Source organism: Pseudophryne corroboree, chromosome 2, assembly GCF_028390025.1.
Source record: "Pseudophryne corroboree isolate aPseCor3 chromosome 2, aPseCor3.hap2, whole genome shotgun sequence".
NCBI lineage: Eukaryota > Metazoa > Chordata > Amphibia > Anura > Myobatrachidae > Pseudophryne > Pseudophryne corroboree.
Genome location: NC_086445.1, coordinates 1,017,618,792 through 1,017,640,192, shown reverse-complemented (window position 1 = coordinate 1,017,640,192; position 21,401 = coordinate 1,017,618,792). Strand labels below are relative to the sequence as shown.

Here is a 21,401-nt window from a genome sequence, read left to right as displayed (position 1 = left end):
GTGTGTGTGTGTGTGTGTATATAGTGGAAGGTGTGTGTGTATATAAAGTGAAAGAGGTGTGTATCAAGTGAAAGGTGTGTGTACAAAGTGAAAGGTGTGTGTATAAAGTGAAAGGTGGGTGTGTATAAAGTAAAAAGTGTGTATAAAGTAAAAGGTGTGTGTGTGTATATAAAGTAAAAGGTGTGTATAAAGTGAAAGGTGTGTGTGTATCAAGTGAAAGGTGTGTGTGTGTATATTAAGTAGAAGGTGTGTACAAAGTGAAAGGTGTGTGTGTGTATATAAAGTAAAAGATGTGTATATAAATTGAAAGGTGTGTGTGTGTGTATATAAAGTGAAGGGTGTGTGTATAAAGTGAAAGGTGGGTGTGTGTGTATAAAGTAAAAGGTGTGTGTACAAAGTGAAAGGTGTGTGTATAAAGTGAAAGGTGTGTGTGTGTGTATTAGAGATGTGCACCGGACATTTTTCGGGTTTTGTGTTTTGGTTTTGGATTCGGTTCCACGGCCGTGTTTTAGATTCGTTCGCATTTTGGCAAAACCTCCCTTAAAATTTTTTGTCGGATTCGGGTGTTTTTTTTCCAAAAAACCCTCAAAAACCGCTTAAATCATAGAATTTGGGGGTCATTTTGATCCTATAGTATTATTAACCTCAATAACCATAATTTCCACTCATTTCCAGTCTATTCTGAACACCTCACAATATTATTTTTAGTCCTAAAATTTGAACCAAGGTCACTGGATGACTAAGCTAAGCGACCCAAATGGCCGGCACAAACACCTGGCCCATCTAGGAGTGGCACTGCAGTGTCAGACAGGATGGCACTTAAAAAAATTGGCCCCAAACATCACATGATGCAAAGATGAAAAAAAAAAAAAAAGTGCAAGATGGAATTGTCCTTGGGCCCTCCCACCCACCCTTATGTTGTATAAACAGGACATGCACACTTTAACAAACCCATCATTTCAGCTACAGGGTCTGCCACACGACTGTGGCTGAAATGACTGGTTGGTTTGGGCCCCCACCAAAAAAGAAGCAATCAATCTCTCCTTGCACAAACTGGCTCTACAGAGGCAAGATGTCAACCTCCTCCTCATCCTCCGATTCCTCACCCCTCCTCCTCACAGAGTATTAATTCGTCCCCACTGGAATCCACCATCACAGGTCCCTGTGTACTTTCTGGAGGCAATTGCTGGTAAATGTCTCCACGGAGGAATTGATTATAATTCATTTTGATGAACATCATCTTCTCCACATTTTGTGGAAGTAACCTCCTACGCCGATCGCTGACAATGTGACCGGCTGCACTAAACACTCTTTCAGAGTACACACTGGATGGGGGGGGGGAAACTTAGGTAAAATAAAGTCAGTTTGTGCAAGGGCCTTCAAATTGCCTCTTTTTCCTGCCAGTATACGTACGGACTGTCTGACATGCCTACTTGGATGTTGTCACTCATATAATCCTCCACCAATCTTTCAATGGTGACAGAATCATAGTTGAACTGGAAGTGTCTCTCTAGAAGCATTGGTACAGGGGCCCCTTCAAAATGTTGCTATGGGGCCCACAAAGTTCTGGCTACGCCCCTGCCACCAGCGGGTGGTTTGGGAAATTTGATCTTTTTCCTGGCAGCTCCAGTGGCGGTAGAAAATGAAGGAGGAGCTATTGGCGGGTCACGTTCCGCTTGACTTGACAAGTGTCTCACCAGCAGGTCTTTGAACATCTGCAGACTTGTGTCTGCCGGAAAGAGAGATACAACGTAGGCTTTAAACCTAGGATCGAGCACGGTGGCCAAAATGTAGTGCTCTGATTTCAACAGATTGACCACCCGTGAATCCTGGTTAAGCGAATGAAGGGCTCCATCCACAAGTCCCACATGCCTAGCGGAATCGCTCCGTTTTAGCTCCTCCTTCAATCTCTCCAGCTGCTTCTGCAAAAGCCTGATGAGGGGAATGACCTGACTCAGGCTGGCAGTGTCTGAACTGACTTCACGTGTGGCAAGTTCAAAGGGTTGCAGAACCTTGCACAACATTGAAATCATTCTCCACTGCGCTTGAGTCAGGTGCATTTCCCCTCCTTTGCCTATATCGTTGGCAGATGTATAGGCTTGAATGGCCTTTTGCTGCTCCTCCTTCCTCTGAAGCATATAGAGGGTTGAATTCCACCGCGTTACCACCTCTTGCTTCAGCTGATGGCAGGGCATGTTCAGGAGTGTTTGCTGGTGCTCCAGTCTTCGGCACGTGGTGGCTGAATGCAGAAAGTGGCCCGCAATTCTTCGGGCCACCGACAGCATCTCTTGCACGCCCCTGTCGTTTAAAAAAAAATTCTGCACCGCCAAATTAATTGTTTGTGCAAAACATGGGACATGCTGGAATTTGCCCACATGTAATGCACGCACAATGTTGGTGGCATTGTCCGATGTCACAAATCCCCAGGAGAGTCCAATTGGGGTAAGCCATTCTGCGATGATCTTCCTCAGTTGCCGTAAGAGGTTGTCAGCTGTGTGCATCTTATGGAAAGCAGTGATACAAAGCGTAGCCTGCCTGGGAACGAGTTGGCATTTGCGAGATGCTGCTACTGGTGCCGCCGCTGCTGTTCTTGCGGCGGGAGTCCATACATCTACCCAGTGGGCTGTCACAGTCATATAGTCCTGAGTCTGCCCTGCTCCACTTGTCCCCATGTCCGTGGTTAAGTGGACATTGGGTACAACTGCATTTTTTAGGACACTGGTGACTCTTTTTCTGACGTCTGTGTACATTCTCGGTATCGCCTGCCTAGAGAAATGGAACCTAGATGGTATTTGGTACCGGGGACACAGTACCTCAAGAAATTCTCTAAGTACCTGTGAACTAACGGTGGATACCGATGCACGTCTAACACCAACATAGTTGTCAAGGACTGAGTTATCCGCTTTGCAACAGGATGACTGCTGTAATATTTCATCTTCCTCGCAAAGGACTGTTGGACAGTCAATTGCTTACTGGAAGTAGTACAAGTGGTCTTCCGACTTCCCCTCTGGGATGACGATCGACTCCCAGCAGCAACAACAGCAGCGCCAGCAGCAGTAGGCGTTACACTCAAGGATCCATTGGAGGAATCCCAGTCAGGAGAGGACTAGTCAGACTTGCCAGTGACATGGCCTGCAGTAATATTGGCGTTCCTGTCTAAGGAGGAAATTGACACTGAGGGAGTTGGTGGTGTGGTTTGCAGGAGCTTGGGTACAAGAGGAAGAAGGGATTTAGTTGTCAGTGGACTGCTTCCGCTGTCACCCAAAGACTTCTGATGAATGCGCTCTAGGTGACGTATAAGGGAGGATGTTCCTAGGTGGTTAATGTCCTTACTCATACTTATTACAGCTTGACAAAGGCAACACACGGCTTGATACCAGTTGTCTGCATTTCTGTTGAAATAATTCCACATCGAAGAGGTGATTTTTTTTGGTATTTTGACCAGGCATGTCAATGGCCTTATTCATCCCACGGACAACAGGTGTCTCCCCGGGTGCCTGACTTAAACAAACCACCTCTCCATCAGAATCCTCCTGGTCAATTCCTCCTCAGTGCCAGCAACACCCATATCCTCATCCTGGTGTACTTCATCAGTGACATCTTCAATTTGAATATCAGGAACTGTACTGTGGGTGCTCCTTCCACCACTTGTAGGGGGCGTGCAAATGGTGGAAGGAGCCACCTCTTCCCGTCCAGTGTTGGGAAGGTCAGGCATAGCAACTGACACAATTAGACTCTCCTTGGGGATTTGTGATTTAGAAGAATGCACAGTTCTTTGCTGTGCTTTTGCCTCTTTTCATTTTTCTAGCGGGAGGATGAGTGCTTCCATCCTCATGTGAAGCTGGCCCACTAGTCATGAGGAACATAGGAGAGGGCCTTAGCCGTTCCTTGCCACTCCGTGTCGTAAATGGCATATTGGCAAGTTTACGCTTCTCTTCAGACGCTTTTAATTTAGATTTTTTTGGGTCATTATACTGAACTTTTGTTTTTTGGATTTTACATGCTCTCTACTATGACATTGGGCATTGGCCTTGGCAGACGACGTTGATGGCATTTTATTGTCTCTGCCATGACTAGTGGCAGCAGCTTCAGCACTAGGTGGAAGTGGTTCTTGATCTTTCCCTATTTTACCCTCCACATTTTTGTTCTCCATTTTTTAATGTGTGGAATTATATGCCAGTAATATATCTGGAATTAGACGGCAGTAATGTCTGGAATTAGATACCACTAGATAGATACCAGATACCACTGTGACTGGAATGATGATGACCTATGCACAGTGACAGGACACTACCACAGCACCCTACAGTAGCAAGATGCAGCACAAGACACTGGACTTTTGGTCACCACAATGCAGCACTGATAATAATGAGCACAGATATTGAGCACTGTTCAGGATAAAAGAACTGACACTGGGCAGCGAGATACAGCAATGGACTACTGTACTGTACTACTATATACTGGTCACCACAATGCAGCAATGATAATAATGAGCACAGATATTGAGCACTGTTCAGGATAAAAGAACTGACACTGGGCAGCGAGAACAGCACTGGACTACTGTACTGTGCTACTATATACTGGTCAGTGGTCAGCACAATGCAGCAATGATAATAATGAGCACAGATATTGAGCACTGTTCAGGATAAAAGAACTGACACTGGGCAGTGAGAACAGCACTGGACTACTGTACTGTACTACTATATACTGGTCAGTGGTCACCACAATGCAGCAATGGTAATAATGAGCACAGATATTGAGCACTGTTCAGGATAATAGAACTGACACTGGGCAGCGAGAACAGCACTGGAACATATACTGGTCACCACAATGCAGCAATGATAATAATGAGCACAGATATTGAGCACTGTTCAGGATAATAGAACTGACACTTGGCAGCGAGAACAGCACTGGACTACTGTACTGTGCTACTATATACTGGTCAGTGGTTACCACAATGCAGCAATGATAATAATGAGCACAGATACATTGAGCACTATTCAGGATAATAGAACTGACACTGGGCAGCAAGAACAGCAATGGACTACTGTACTGTACTACTATATACTGGTCACCACAATGCAGCACTGATACTGAGCACAGATATTGAGCTGAGATTTGCTGATATTGGGCTATTCGGGCAGAGAACGTAGCCACGTCCTCTCGCTATCTTGACAATGCATGAGTGAAAATGGCGGCGACGCGCGGCTCTTTATATGGAATCCGGATCTCGCGAGAATCCGACAGCGGGATGATGACGTTTTCCCCCGTTCAGGTTTTGTGTGTAAGGCGGGAAGAACCGAGGCTGCCTCGGACCCATGTAAACCACGTGAAGTTCAGGGGGGTTTGGATCTCGACGAACCGAACCCGCTCATCTCTAGTGTGTATAAAGTGATAGGTGTGTGTGTATAAAGTGAAAGAGGTGTGTGTGTGTGTGTGTATAAAGTGAAAGAGGTATGTGTGTGTATAAAGTGAAAGGTGTGTATAAAGTGAAAGAGGTGTGTGCGTAATAAGTGAGAGGTGTGTGTGTGCTATATATTTATGTAGACATATAGTGTCACTTCATTCCCACCCCACCCCCACCTATGCATGGCTCCACACACACACATTGGAAACCCCCCTTCACAAATCCTGCGTTTGCCCCTGCTTGTGACCTTTATGACTGTTATTATTACCCAGTTTCATTTTATTATTGTTGTTTACAATTGTAAAGCACAATGGAATTTGCTGTGCTATATAAGAAACTGTTAATAAATAATAAATAAAGTCTAGTTTCTAATCAGGATAATGATGTTAGGGAGCAATTAACGTTCATATGTATTAAGATAGAGCAATATAAGAAAACATAACCTTTGGCAAAAGACGTTTGCATGCTAGTGTATGCCCCTTGGCTAAAGTGGTACTGCACAGAAGGGGTTAGTGTTATTGGGTAAAGGGGATTCTAACCTCCTTTGGCCATTTATGTGTATAGTGGTGTACCCTCTGATGACATTGCTGTGTTTCCTGTTGTGTGCAGGATGCTCTGTGAGCCACAAGCTGAGGAAAAACTGTGGATATCCCAACATCAACTCCAAGGACTGTCTATCCAAAGGCTGCTGTTTCGACTCCAGTGTTCCCAAGACTGTCTGGTGCTTCCATGGATATAAGTGAAATAACGGTAATCTATCACTCAATTGATGAGTTTGCGTTCTTCTATAGTTTAATCGAGTTTTATTAAAAATATAAAGGATAGTATTATTATATAATCTTCTATAATTAAAACATATGATTGACTCCACCAGTAAGCCCAAACTCAGAGCAAGAACACAAAGTGCCTATACAACTTCATGGCTGTAACTTAATTGATTTTCCCTCATATACCATAGAGGTGTTGATTGGCTAACATAAAAAACTGACGTGCGCAGCTGAACTTCATGCCCTACATTTTTTTTTTAAATTCTTTGTCAATTTTCTTTACAGAACAAAAAGATAGATTATACAACATGTACAGTATGATGACACAGACAAACTGTAGAGAATAACTGAAAACAGGACGAAAATATTTTCATACATATTCTTGTTCCGATACAAACTTACGCCATAATAATAATTATTAGTAAGACCTCATGGTCAAAAGCATCTGAAAATGTATTGTTCCAAAAGAAAGAGAAGATGAGTAGAAGATCATAGAATGAGAAAAGATAGGGAAAAAAATGAAAGAAGGGGTTCACCTAAATTTTGATAGATAGATAGATAGATAGATAGATAGATAGATAGATAGATAGATAGATAGATAGATAGATAAAATGTGTCCAGTCAGTGACTCAAAAAATAAAATACAAAAAATAAAAAATAATATATACAGTATATATATACTAGGTGATTCATCACGTCCTACGGGCGCTCTTCACACCGTCGTAAGGGGCTACGCCCCCTTAACCCTTGCACACCCTTGTGGCGTGCAATATTTTTATTATATGGAGTATTACATCCAATCATAATTATGTGAGTGGTTAAATATTGCACGGACAAAGGGCGTGCAATGGTTAAGGGGTGGAAGGCCCTTGCAACAGCGTGAACAGCGCACGCAGGGCCTGGTGAATTACCTAGTAGGTGCTTTGGTTGGGGGAGTAGGGGATGCGGTGAAGAGGCGGATGGGATCCTGGGGTGCCACGGGAGTGGTGACGCAGGTGGGGGAGGGTGCATGGGTGCTGCGGGTGGGGGAGGAGCAGTTGCAGGGATTGCCCCGGGTGAGGGAGGGGCAGATGCAGTGGTGCGGCGGGAGGTACTGGTGTGGGGTCGCTGTGGGTGGGGGTCCGGAGCTATCGCGGGTGCTGGAGGGGGTGTGTGGGGGTGCCGCGGATGGGGCCCGGAGGTACTGTGAGTAGGGAAAGGGTGGGTAATGCTTATCCTAGCTCCCAGCAGCCCTAAGGGACAGAATGCTTCGGTGCTAAGGGCTGCTGGGAGTTGTAGTTTATGTAGTGCGTCTACTTCCCTGTAATGCGGCGGGTTGGGACAATGTAAAAGGTGAGAGTGCTGTGCAGTGTCAGTTAACACTGCACACGGGGCCGGCGCTAGCCGCTCAGCAAAGGGATGCAGTGCAGGGAGGCACCAGGAAGGAGAGACGTTCTCCCTGCTCTGCATCCCTGTGCTGAGCTTCTGTTGCTATCCCTGCTGCTGCTGGCGTCTGCTGTCACACATGCAGTGGCGCCGGCAGCACAAAGCCTCCTCTCCCCCCTCCCCTCCCCTGTGTGACATTCAGTGGCTGGGAGGGAGCCAAAGTGGGCAGAGCTAGATGGGAGTAAGGGGCGGAGCTACACGGGACCATGCTGCAGCAGGAAGATGAGCTGCTACAGCTTCGGCCAGCCAGACTTCATTAGATAAGTGTCTGGAAAGAGAGTGAGTGTGTGTGTGTATATACAGTGTCTGTGTATACTGTATATATGTGTGACTGTGTATGTGTGTAATGTACAGTATGTACAGTATGTATGTGTGTGTGTGTGTTTGTATATATATATATGTGTCTGTTGTGTGTGTGGGTACAGGGCCGGTGCTAGGGTGTTCGGCGCCCCCCTGCAAACTATAAATTTGCGCCCTCCCATATTCCTTTGGCGCGCGCCGGGAAAAAGGGGTGTGGTCTCACAAGTAAGGGGCATGGCCACACAGTAGTACCCCCATTTAAAATTACGCCACAATGTAGCACAATCTTATTAATCTTATACGTAATGCCCCACCCGTAGTAGTAGCGTCCTTATACGTAATGCCCCACCCGTAGTAGTAGCGTCCTTATATGTAATGCACCCCATTAGTAGTAGCATCCTTATACATAATGCCCCCCCAGTAGTAGTAGCATCCTTATACATAATGCCCCCCTGTAGTAGTAGTGTCCTTATACATAATGCACCCCCGTAGTAGTAGTGTCCTTATACATAATGCACCCCCAGTAGTAGTAGCGTCCTTATACGTAGTGCACCCCCAGTAGTAGACGCGTCCTTATACGTAATACCCCCCAGTAGTAGTAGTGTCCTTATTCGTAGTGCACCCCCAGTAGTATTAGCGTCCTTATACGTAGTGCACCCCCAGTAGTATTAGCGTCCTTATACGTAATGCCATCCCAGTAGTAGTAGCGTTCTTATACGTAATGCGCCCCCAGTAGTAGCACCGTCCTTATACATAATGCCCCCCGCAGTAGTAGCATCCTTATACGTAATGCCCTCCCCCCAGTAGTAGTAGCATTGTTATACGTAATGCCCTCCCGGTAATAGTAGCGTCTTTATACATAATGCCCCCAAGTAGTAGTATCGTCCTTATACGTAATGCCCCCCCAGTAGTAGTAGCGTCCTTATACGTAGTGCACCCCCAGTAGTAGTATCGTCCTTATACGTAATGCCCTCCCGGTAATGGTAGCGTCCTTATACATAATGCCCCCAAGTAGTAGTATCGTCCTTATACGTAATGCCCCCCCAGTAGTAGTAGCGTTCTTATACGTAATGCCCCCCCAGTAGTAGTATCGTCCTTATACGTAATGCCCCCAGCTCCAGTAGTAGTAGCGTCCTTACACGTAATGGCCCCCCCCAGTAGTAGCGTTGTTACACGTAATGCCCCCCTGTAGTAATAGCGTCTTTATACGTAATGCCCCCCCAGTAGTGGCGTCCATAAAGCGTGCGCACAGACATACCACACACACACACACACACAATTCACACATATATACACACACATACACACCCACCATAGACACACACACACTTCTCTCTCACCCTCCACTTACCTAATCCAGTCTCTCTCTGTACAGCAGCCAGGTCCGTGTAGCTCCGCCCCCTTATGGGCCGTTTAGCCACGCCCCCTACCGTCCCATGTAGCTCCGCCCCCTTCAGTCCCGTACTCGGCGCTCTCACACAGATGAGATGAGGTGAGGGGAGGGAGGAGGCGTTTCATGCTGCAGGTGCCCGCTGCCAGTGCCTGTCATACAGTGACAGACACAGCAGTGGCAGCAGCAGCAGCAGGGGGGACAGGACGGCGCAGCAGGGAAGGGATGCAGAGCAGTGAAGGCGCCTGTATCCGTCCCAGCGCCTCCCTGCACTGCATCCCTTCGCTGAGCGGGTAACGCCGGGCCTGTGTGGGTATGTGTGACTGCTGCATAATGTGTGTAAGCGTCACTGGTACAAGGGGCGTTACGTGTCTAAGCGGCACTGGTACAGATGGCGTTACGTGTGTAAGCGTCACTACTACAGGGGTCATTACGTGTGTAAGCGTCACTGCTACAGGGGGTGTTATTTGTGTAAGCGTCACTGGTACAGGGGGGCGTGACATGTGTAAGCGTCACTGGTTTAGGGGCATTACATGTGTATGTACTACAGGGGTCATTATGTGCGCTGTGCGTTTGTAAAGTATGCGAGGGTGCAAATTTATAGTTTGCAGGGGGGGGGGGGGCGCCGAACACTCTAGCAACGGCCCTGACAGCACACCCACTGCACTGCACAGCACTGTCACCTTTTACATTGTTTCAGCGTCCATACATTACCCTCTGCGATATCACCCTCTTTATCCGTTACGTTAGCCATCTTGGGGCTTCCTGGCCGGCAGCCCAGGTGCTGTGTTGCGGAGTCAGGGCCTCTGGAGATCTGGGCGTGGCTGTGGCGGGGAGGCACTTCTGTGACATCACACGCAGAGCAGGCTCCGGGGCTCAGAGAGTGTGCGGCGCAGGGAGGCCTATGAAAGTCTTTCGCTGCGCCACTTTCATACACATCTATGCCGGTGGCCACAGCAGCTTTTGTTCCACCTGCGCCGCGGCTAGGGAGTGGGGATTGTTGATGCCGGAGGGGGCAGGTTTACTGGCAGCAAGACATTGGTGGTCATTCCGAGTCGAATGCTTGCTAGCAGTTTTTAGCAGCTGTGCAAACGCTATGCCACCGCCCACTGGGAGTGTATTTTAGCTTAGCAGAATTGTGAACGAAGGGATCGGAGGGCGGGTACAAAACATTTTTGTGCAGTTTCAAAGTAGCTCCAGACCTACTCGGCACTTACGATCACTTCAGATCATTCAGTTCCTGATTTGACGTCATGAACACGCCCTGCGTTCGGTCAGCCACGCCTGAGTTTTTCCGAACACTCCCTGAAAACGGTCATTTGACACCCAGAAACGCCCTCTTCCTGTCAATCACTCTGCGGCTGCCTGTGCAACTGAAGAGCATTGCTAGTCCCTGTGTAAAACTACATAGTTCATTGTAATAGTAAGCCGCACGTGCGCATTGCGCTGCATACGCATGCACAGAAGTGCCGAGTTTTTGACTGATCGCTGCACAGGGAACAAATGCAGCTAGCGATCAACTTGGAATGACCCCCATAGGACGCTGCAGTAAAAGGATTGTTTTTTTCCCTATCTGCAGCACAGAGACTTGCTGCAGATGCAGTGGCATACCGTCCAGCTGCACTTTTTTGCCAGGTACATTCCCTTTTTTTTATGGTCTGTACCATTTTTTGATTCTCCAAGCTTCCATTGAAAGTATAGGAAAAGGGGCGTAGCCACACTGCTGTACCCGTGGCCACGCCCCCTTTTCGAATGTGTATCAGTGTTTATGTGTAAATTGTTGGAGGGTGTGTTGCTGCAGATGCAGGGGGCCTATTTTGGGGTGTGGGGCTGGAGCTGGAGCTCCATCAGTCCCATTGCTAATCCTGCTCTGTGAAAATAGCAGGCAAAGGGCAGAGCCTCCCATTGGATGTAACCTGTGTGGGAGGGCATTTCTCGCCCAATCAGCTGTGGACTGGGTGTGATAAACCTGCCACTAACCCAATGAGAGCTCCTAGCCATGCCCAGCGTTAGAAACCCAGGCACAGAATCACAGGGCTATTATATAGGAGATAATATATAAATATAAATATATATATATATATATATATATATATGAAACACAAAAATACCCTTATCCTGCGCTGTGAAATTGCTGCCCTCTGAAACGGTCCTCCTATTAGCTAGGACCAACCCAGAACACCTCCAAACAGTGAATCAGATGGCGCTAATAATCACTCCTTATTTGACCAGCAATACAATTGACCACTTTATACAGGTAAATGAATTGTGTAAATTTATTAAAAGCACAATTGCTAAAATAAGAGAGGTAACCCTTTCTCAAACACATAGCAATAATAGGTGTCAAATGATGAAATGAAGGATATAGTTTCTGTCTTCCACACTGACGCGTTTCGTCCTCAACGGACTTCTTCAGAGGGATGATCAATACAGCGATAACATCCAAAATTGGAAATCATAAAGATCTTCAAGTCCTTAAAGCCATTTAACAGTACAGGTTTGTTGGATAATTTTAAAAATTGTAAGACCTCAATCTTAATTCGTGAGGGTTTACTCTATAAAATCAGGAATATAGTCCCACTAAGGGAGAAGCTCGAAAACAAAGGAATATATATATCCACAAATGGACCACAAATTCAAATGTGCTTCTGTGTGCTCTCCCAAAGTGCACTTGAAGATCTTTATGATTTCCAATTTTGGATGTTATCGCTGTATTGATCATCCCTCTGAAAAAATGTAAGGTATTTATATTAGCAATAAGGTGTATTATTGCCGTAAATGGGGGCATGGCCACTAAAAGGGGGTGTGTCTTCAGGCACACACCCTTTTCAAGAGAAAAAGACACACACAAGCACCGATAGAAAAAAACACACATAGGGGGTGATTCTGAGTTGTTCGCTCGTTAGCTGCTTTTAGCAGCATTGCACACGCTAGGCCGCCGCCCTCTGGGAGTGTATCTTAGCTTAGCAGAATTGCGAACGAAAGATTAGCAGAATTGCGAATGAATAATTCTTAACAGTTTCTGAGTAGCTCGAGACCTACTCCTACACTGCGATCAGCTCGGCCCGTTTCGTTCCTGGTTTGACGTCACAAACACGCCCGGCGTTCGGCCAGCCACTCCCCCGTTTCTCTAGACACTCCCGCGTTTTATCTTGGCACGCCTGCGTTTTTACGCACACTCCCAGAAAACGGCCAGTTTCCGCCCAGAAACACCCACTTCCTGTCAATCACACTCCGATCACTTCAACGATGAAAATTCTTCGTTCTGCCGTGAGTAAATCTACTAAGTTTTGAGCTAACATACTTAGCGCATGCGCACTGCGTACCATGCGCATGCGCATTTTCGCATTAATCGCTCTGTTGCGAAAATCGGCAACGAGCGAACAACTCGGAATGACCCCCATAGTCACCAACAGCAGAAAAAAGACACATAGGCTCAGATAGGAGAAAAATGACACATAGGCACCAATAGGAGAAAACCCTGGATGGTATTACTCCCTAGTTGCTGCTGTGATACTGTAAATTAGCAGAGTTGAGGGAGACATCCTCCAGGCAGGCTGACTGATAAGATGATGTCTGTTGGGAGTAGAGGTTGAGAGGGATCCAGAGGTGGTGACTGAAGTAGAGGAGATGAGAAGGGGAGCATGGAGCATAGTTCCATGCAGCTGCAACAGAACGAGTGAGGAATTTGTTCAATTTGCCGACTGTCAGCATCCCAGCGGTCAGGATGCCAGCGCCAGAATCCCAACAGCCGACAATGCCGCCACATGGGCTATATCCACTCGTGGGTGTCCACGACACCCATAGTGTGGGAATAGAACCTGTGGTGAGTGCAGCGCAGTGAGCGTAGCGAGCCCACAAAAGGACTCATTCTGCCGGGTGGGTTCCGCTGTCGGGATACTGACAGTCAGCATCCCGCCTGGCGGGATTATGTATGTAATCCATGATTGATGAGGAGGGGAGCCAGAAGTTGCAGCAGTCAAGATTAAGGATTTCAGTCAAGGTTGAGGAAGGGAAAGAAGACGGGGACGTGTGGCTGTTAGTGAGGGGGGATGTGCTGCTGTCAGTGAGGCGGGGATGTGCTGCTGTCAGTGAGGTGGGAATGTGCTGCTGTCAGTGAGGCAGGGATGTGCAGCTGTCAGTGAGGTGGGGATGTGCAACTGCCAGTGAGGGGGAGATGTGCTGCTATCAGGGAGGTGGGGATGTGCGGCTGTCAGTGAGCTGGGGATGTACTGCTGTCAGGTGGGGATGTGCCACTGTCAGTAAGGGGGGGGGTGCAGCTGTCAGTGAGGAGGGGATGTGCCACTGTCAGTGAGGCGGGGATGGGCTGCTGTCAGTGAGGTGGGGATGTGCCGCTGTCAGTGAGGTGGGAATGTGCTGCTGTCAGTGAGGCAGGGATGTGCCGCTGTCAGTGAGGCAGGGATGTGCCGCTGTCAGTGAGGCGGGGATGTGCCGCTGTCAGTGAGGCAGGGATGTGCCGCTGTCAGTGAGGCGGGGATGTGCAGCTGTCAGTGAGGCAGGGATGTGCTGCTGTCAGTGAGGGGGGATGTGCTGCTGTCAGTGAGATGGGTTGTGCTGCTGTCAGTGAGATGGGGATGTGCTGCTGTCAGTGAGGCGGGGATGTGCTGCTGTCAGTGAGGCGGGGATGTGCCTCTGTCAGTGAGGCGGGGATGTGCCTCTGTCAGTGAGGCGGGGATGTGACGCTGTCAGTGAGGCGGGGATGTGACGCTGTCAGTGAGGCGGGGATGTGACGCTGTCAGTGAGGCGGGGATGTGAAGCTGTCAGTGAGGCGGGGATGTGCTGCTGTCAGTAAGGCGGGGATGTGCTGCTGTCAGTGAGGGGATGTGCTGCTGTCAGTGAGGCAGGGGATGTGCAGCTGTCAGTGAGGTGGGGATGTGCAGCTGTCAGTGAGGCGGGGATGTGCTTCTGTCAGTGAGGCGGGTATGTGCCTCTGTCAGTGAGGCGGGGATGTGCCTCTGTCAGTGAGGGGGGGATGTGTGGCTGTCAGTGAGGCGGGGATGTGCTGCTGTCAGTGAGGCGGGGGTGTGCGGCTGTCAGTGAGGCAGGGATGTGTTGCTGTCAGTGAGGCAGAGATGTGCTGCTGTCAGTGAGGCGGGGTTGTGCTGCTGTCAGTGAGGTGGGTATGTGCCTCTGTCAGTGAGGCGGGGATGTGCCTCTGTCAGTGAGGGGGGGATGTGCGGCTGTCAGTGAGGCGGGGATGTGCTACTGTCAGTGAGGCAGGTATGTGCCTCTGTCAGTCAGGCGGGCATGTGCCTCTGTCAGTGAGGCAGAGATGTGCTGCTGTCAGTGAGGCGGGGATGTGCGGCTGTCAGTGAGGCAGGGATGTGTTGCTGTCAGTGAGGCAGGGGATGTGCTGCGGTCAGTGAGCTTCTTTTCTGTGAGTTGTATCTCTGTGGATGTTGCTAGTTACGGGTGTGGAGTAATACAGATGTGGCTCTGTGATGGGGTTTTGGTGACAGTTGGAAATAGTTCCAGTGGGCAACAGTGTGGAAAAAATGCATGGTCCTGTGATCTGGTGTGTCCAATTATGTAAGTGGTCTTTCTGTCATTATAACACACCTATATCTATATATATATTGTTACCGCCCACAGCCCCCTGATGACTGATCATGATGATACTTAGCCTAAAACCTGCCTGAGAAAAATTGGATTTTAATTACCTACCGGTAAATCCTTTTCTCATAGTCTGTAGGGGATACTTGGAATCGATTTAGTACCATGGGGTATAGACAGGTTCAATAGGAGCCATGGGCACTATAGAAGTTTGATTAGGTGTGCTGGCTCCTCCCTCTATGCCCCTCCTACCAGACTCAGTCTAGGAAACTGTGCCCAAGGAGACGGACATACTTTGAGAGAAGGATATAGAAAAAGGATAGTGGTGAGATTTCGAACCAGCACAACCATAACAAGAGGAAAGCCATGCTAACCAAACACGTAAACAAGAACAGCAACAGCTGAACCAAACCACATAACTTAAGCAAGTAACAGTGCAGGAAGAACAAAGCACCGGGCGGGCGCCCAGTATCCCCTATGGACTACGAGAAAAGGATTTACCGGTAGGTAATTAAAATCCTATTTTCTCTTACGTCCTAGGGGATACTGAGAATACATTTAGTACCATGGGGAAGTACCAAAGTTTCCAAACCGGGTGGGAGAGTGCTGAGGTTATTATTATTATTACATTTTATTTATAAGGCGCCACATGTGTTTTGCAGCGCCGTACAAAGGACAGTACAGGGAGACAAAACATAGCATTACAGTAAATAAATAACAGAAATAGAGTACAGGTAACATAGAGCACCACACATTCTCAAGACATAATACAGCTAAGATGTAAGTATTGAGGGATTGATCATCGTACTACTAGAGGCTGGTGGCCATAGATGGAGATGAGCCTTTACTTGCAGGGTAAAGATGGTCTTTGAGTAGGGGAGAGATGCGAGTGAAATGTGTCGAGACGAGGGCTTAGATAACAAGAGGAAAGAGGCCCTGCTCTGAAGAGCTAACAATCTAGTGGGGAGAGGCGACAGACAGATGACAAGAGGTGCAGGCAAGCGGGAGTTAGCCTGACGGCAGTATGCAAGCAAAGCTGAGATGTTCACGGCATGCGGCAGGGGGGTGGAATGACCCCCATAGTCACCAACAGCAGAAAAAAGACACATAGGCTCAGATAGGAGAAAAATGACACATAGGCACCAATAGGAGAAAACCCTGGATGGTATTACTCCCTAGTTGCTGCTGTGATACTGTAAATTAGCAGAGTTGAGGGAGACATCCTCCAGGCAGGCTGACTGATAAGATGATGTCTGTTGGGAGTAGAGGTTGAGAGGGATCCAGAGGTGGTGACTGAAGTAGAGGAGATGAGAAGGGGAGCATGGAGCATAGTTCCATGCAGCTGCAACAGAACGAGTGAGGAATTTGTTCAATTTGCCGACTGTCAGCATCCCAGCGGTCAGGATGCCAGCGCCAGAATCCCAACAGCCGACAATGCCGCCACATGGGCTATATCCACTCGTGGGTGTCCACGACACCCATAGTGTGGGAATAGAACCTGTGGTGAGTGCAGCGCAGTGAGCGTAGCGAGCCCACAAAAGGACTCATTCTGCCGGGTGGGTTCCGCTGTCGGGATACTGACAGTCAGCATCCCGCCTGGCGGGATTATGTATGTAATCCATGATTGATGAGGAGGGGAGCCAGAAGTTGCAGCAGTCAAGATTAAGGATTTCAGTCAAGGTTGAGGAAGGGAAAGAAGACGGGGACGTGTGGCTGTTAGTGAGGGGGGATGTGCTGCTGTCAGTGAGGCGGGGATGTGCTGCTGTCAGTGAGGTGGGAATGTGCTGCTGTCAGTGAGGCAGGGATGTGCAGCTGTCAGTGAGGTGGGGATGTGCAACTGCCAGTGAGGGGGAGATGTGCTGCTATCAGGGAGGTGGGGATGTGCGGCTGTCAGTGAGCTGGGGATGTACTGCTGTCAGGTGGGGATGTGCCACTGTCAGTAAGGGGGGGGGGTGCAGCTGTCAGTGAGGAGGGGATGTGCCACTGTCAGTGAGGCGGGGATGGGCTGCTGTCAGTGAGGTGGGGATGTGCCGCTGTCAGTGAGGTGGGAATGTGCTGCTGTCAGTGAGGCAGGGATGTGCCGCTGTCAGTGAGGCAGGGATGTGCCGCTGTCAGTGAGGCGGGGATGTGCCGCTGTCAGTGAGGCAGGGATGTGCCGCTGTCAGTGAGGCGGGGATGTGCAGCTGTCAGTGAGGCAGGGATGTGCTGCTGTCAGTGAGGGGGGATGTGCTGCTGTCAGTGAGATGGGTTGTGCTGCTGTCAGTGAGATGGGGATGTGCTGCTGTCAGTGAGGCGGGGATGTGCTGCTGTCAGTGAGGCGGGGATGTGCCTCTGTCAGTGAGGCGGGGATGTGCCTCTGTCAGTGAGGCGGGGATGTGACGCTGTCAGTGAGGCGGGGATGTGACGCTGTCAGTGAGGCGGGGATGTGACGCTGTCAGTGAGGCGGGGATGTGAAGCTGTCAGTGAGGCGGGGATGTGCTGCTGTCAGTAAGGCGGGGATGTGCTGCTGTCAGTGAGGGGATGTGCTGCTGTCAGTGAGGCAGGGGATGTGCAGCTGTCAGTGAGGTGGGGATGTGCAGCTGTCAGTGAGGCGGGGATGTGCTTCTGTCAGTGAGGCGGGTATGTGCCTCTGTCAGTGAGGCGGGGATGTGCCTCTGTCAGTGAGGGGGGGATGTGTGGCTGTCAGTGAGGCGGGGATGTGCTGCTGTCAGTGAGGCGGGGGTGTGCGGCTGTCAGTGAGGCAGGGATGTGTTGCTGTCAGTGAGGCAGAGATGTGCTGCTGTCAGTGAGGCGGGGTTGTGCTGCTGTCAGTGAGGTGGGTATGTGCCTCTGTCAGTGAGGCGGGGATGTGCCTCTGTCAGTGAGGGGGGGATGTGCGGCTGTCAGTGAGGCGGGGATGTGCTACTGTCAGTGAGGCAGGTATGTGCCTCTGTCAGTCAGGCGGGCATGTGCCTCTGTCAGTGAGGCAGAGATGTGCTGCTGTCAGTGAGGCGGGGATGTGCGGCTGTCAGTGAGGCAGGGATGTGTTGCTGTCAGTGAGGCAGAGATGTGCTGCGGTCAGTGAGCTTCTTTTCTGTGAGTTGTATCTCTGTGGATGTTGCTAGTTACGGGTGTGGAGTAATACAGATGTGGCTCTGTGATGGGGTTTTGGTGACAGTTGGAAATAGTTCCAGTGGGCAACAGTGTGGAAAAAATGCATGGTCCTGTGATCTGGTGTGTCCAATTATGTAAGTGGTCTTTCTGTCATTATAACACACCTATATCTATATATATATTGTTACCGCCCACAGCCCCCTGATGACTGATCATGATGATACTTAGCCTAAAACCTGCCTGAGAAAAATTGGATTTTAATTACCTACCGGTAAATCCTTTTCTCATAGTCTGTAGGGGATACTTGGAATCGATTTAGTACCATGGGGTATAGACAGGTTCAATAGGAGCCATGGGCACTATAGAAGTTTGATTAGGTGTGCTGGCTCCTCCCTCTATGCCCCTCCTACCAGACTCAGTCTAGGAAACTGTGCCCAAGGAGACGGACATACTTTGAGAGAAGGATATAGAAAAAGGATAGTGGTGAGATTTCGAACCAGCACAACCATAACAAGAGGAAAGCCATGCTAACCAAACACGTAAACAAGAACAGCAACAGCTGAACCAAACCACATAACTTAAGCAAGTAACAGTGCAGGAAGAACAAAGCACCGGGCGGGCGCCCAGTATCCCCTATGGACTACGAGAAAAGGATTTACCGGTAGGTAATTAAAATCCTATTTTCTCTTACGTCCTAGGGGATACTGAGAATACATTTAGTACCATGGGGAAGTACCAAAGTTTCCAAACCGGGTGGGAGAGTGCTGAGGTTATTATTATTATTACATTTTATTTATAAGGCGCCACATGTGTTTTGCAGCGCCGTACAAAGGACAGTACAGGGAGACAAAACATAGCATTACAGTAAATAAATAACAGAAATAGAGTACAGGTAACATAGAGCACCACACATTCTCAAGACATAATACAGCTAAGATGTAAGTATTGAGGGATTGATCATCGTACTACTAGAGGCTGGTGGCCATAGATGGAGATGAGCCTTTACTTGCAGGGTAAAGATGGTCTTTGAGTAGGGGAGAGATGCGAGTGAAATGTGTCGAGACGAGGGCTTAGATAACAAGAGGAAAGAGGCCCTGCTCTGAAGAGCTAACAATCTAGTGGGGAGGGGCGACAGACAGATGACAAGAGGTGCAGGCAAGCGGGAGTTAGCCTGACGGCAGTATGCAAGCAAAGCTGAGATGTTCACGGCATGCGGCAGGGGGGTGGAGGCGCGGCTTCAGGTCTGGGTTATGCATCGGGAGGGTATGCTTTGATGAATATGTGGGTTTTTAGTGCCCGTTTGAAGCTTTGCAAGGTCGGGGAGAGTCTAATGGAGCGGGGCAGTGCGTTCCGCTGAAGGGGAGCAGCACGGGCATAGTCTTGAACACGAGCATGGGAAGCAGGGACCAGGGCGGTGGAGAGGCGACGGTCATTGGTCGACCGTAGGGGGCGGGAGGGAGTATGAAGGGAGAGGAGGTTGGAGATGTAGGGAGCAGTGGAATTAGAGATGGCCTTGTATGTGAGGGTGAGGAATTTGAAGAGGATTCTGTAGGGGAATGGGAGCCAGTGTAGATTTTGGCAAAGGGGTGTGGCAGATGTGGTGTGGCGGGAGAGGAAGATAAGCCTAGCTGCAGAGTTTAGGACAGATTGGAGGGGAGCAAGATGGGAGCAAGCGAGGCCAGTGAGGAGAACATTGCAGTAGTCAAGTCGTGAGATGACCAGTGAGTGGATGATGAGTTTAGTTGCACTCTGGGAGAGATATGGCCTGATACTAGCAATGTTGTGTAGCTGGAAACGACAGGATTGTGCCAGAGCTTGGATGTGGGGTGCAAAGGAGAGGGAGGAGTCAAGAGTGACACCCAAGCAATGGAGTTGGGGAACAGGGGAGATGGTGGTGTTGTCAACAATGATAGAGATATTGGTCGGGGGTGTTGCTCTGGATGGGGGGAAGATGATGAATTCAGTTTTGTCCATGTTGAGCTTCAGAGAGCGCTCAGACATCCAGGAGGAGATTGCGTAGAGGCAGCTGGAAACCTGGGAGAGGACAGAGGGGACAATTGTAAAGGAGAGAAAAAGACAAAAAACCCTTGTTTGGGAGCACTCGTTTATGAAAATAAATATAATATAAAGTAAGATGAATGATGAAATGGGATAAAACTTAACCTTTAATTGTTTCTTAAATAAAATGGAGGTAAAGTAATTATAAGACTCATGTCTAATGTTTGAAGTAGAAAGCCTTGTTTAACCTTTTTAACAAATGAGGTACAAGGTAATGAAGGAGGGTGAAAATATCAGAGATATTGTGTGTTGCATGGATACCATGGATTTCTGATGAAGTGAGGGTACCCAATGAAGTCACTGTCTATGCCTTATGATGAAGAAATTAATGGTAGCATAATATGGTAGCAAAGTTGGATTGAGATGAGAAGAAATGGCAATGAAGAATGAAAGGGGGGGAGGGGGCCCACTGCACCTGGTATTCTCAGGAGGTTTCCCTTCCTGATACTGATCAGGCCATACCTGCTTAGCTTCCGAGATCGGACAAGATCGGGCGTATTCAGGGTAGTATGGCCGTGGGCCTGATTGTTGGAAATGTGAGAGAAAAAATCGGAGGAAATCGACTCCTATTGTCTGTACTAAGCATAAATCAAAACCATGAATAGTCTGGGAGGGTTATTCCAGAAGCAGAGATGCACGATATATCGGTTGGGATTTTTCCTTAATTAGGGGCCCACTGCACCTGGTATTCTCAGGAGGTTCACCTTCCCATTACTAACCAGGCCATGCCTGCTTAGCTTCCGAAATTGGACAGGATCGGGCGTATTCAGGGTAGTATGGCCGTGGGCCACTATAGAGGAAAAATGGGAAATGGGGAAGTGAACATGCTCTGCTTGCAGTACTTCACACTCAACCACGGCTATGGACAGTCTCAAAATTGTATTTCCAGACAGCGGTATGTCTGGATAGTTCTGAGTGTCTGGGATGTCTTTGCAAAATGAATCAGTGGAAAAAAATGATGAAAATGATAGATGGAGTTTTTTTAGAGTGATGAGTTCTCATGGAGATGTTAAATAAAGATGTGTGTGCTGTGTATATGTATGGCTGTATCCATAAAGCAAAAATCTTGTAATTATAGATCCCCTAAGGGAGAACAGATAAGTGGTCATATGTTAGTAAAAAGGTCAAAGTGTGGCCTTTGTAGTGGGAGTGGACGATACCAATTATCAGACAGCAGTGTTCAGAGCTGAATCAAAAAATTAGTTGATTAAAAAATAATTAATTATATTATCATATTGTCAAACTACTGGAGAGTAGTCAGATAAATTCTCATGTGCTGACACAGAGCTCAGAACTGGATCATATATGGTACAATCATATGAATAAAATTGATTGATACTGGAAAATTGAAAATGATTGTTGGTAATTAATAGGAAATAATAATATG

General features: G+C 48.3%; 1 long non-coding RNA gene and 2 pseudogenes across 1 annotated transcript in view; 1 reads left to right on the top strand and 2 right to left on the bottom strand.

Annotated features, from left to right (window-relative positions):
• LOC135050298 (uncharacterized) overlaps positions 1-21,401 on the top strand; it is a 288,312-nt gene that overhangs the window by 237,313 nt on the left and 29,598 nt on the right. The window contains exon 4 of the long non-coding RNA XR_010241597.1: positions 6,017-6,157. This is a non-coding gene — a long non-coding RNA (uncharacterized LOC135050298). The remainder of the gene's footprint in view (positions 1-6,016; positions 6,158-21,401) is intronic.
• Positions 20,418-20,535, bottom strand: LOC135051598 (5S ribosomal RNA; annotated as a pseudogene).
• Positions 20,685-20,802, bottom strand: LOC135052461 (5S ribosomal RNA; annotated as a pseudogene).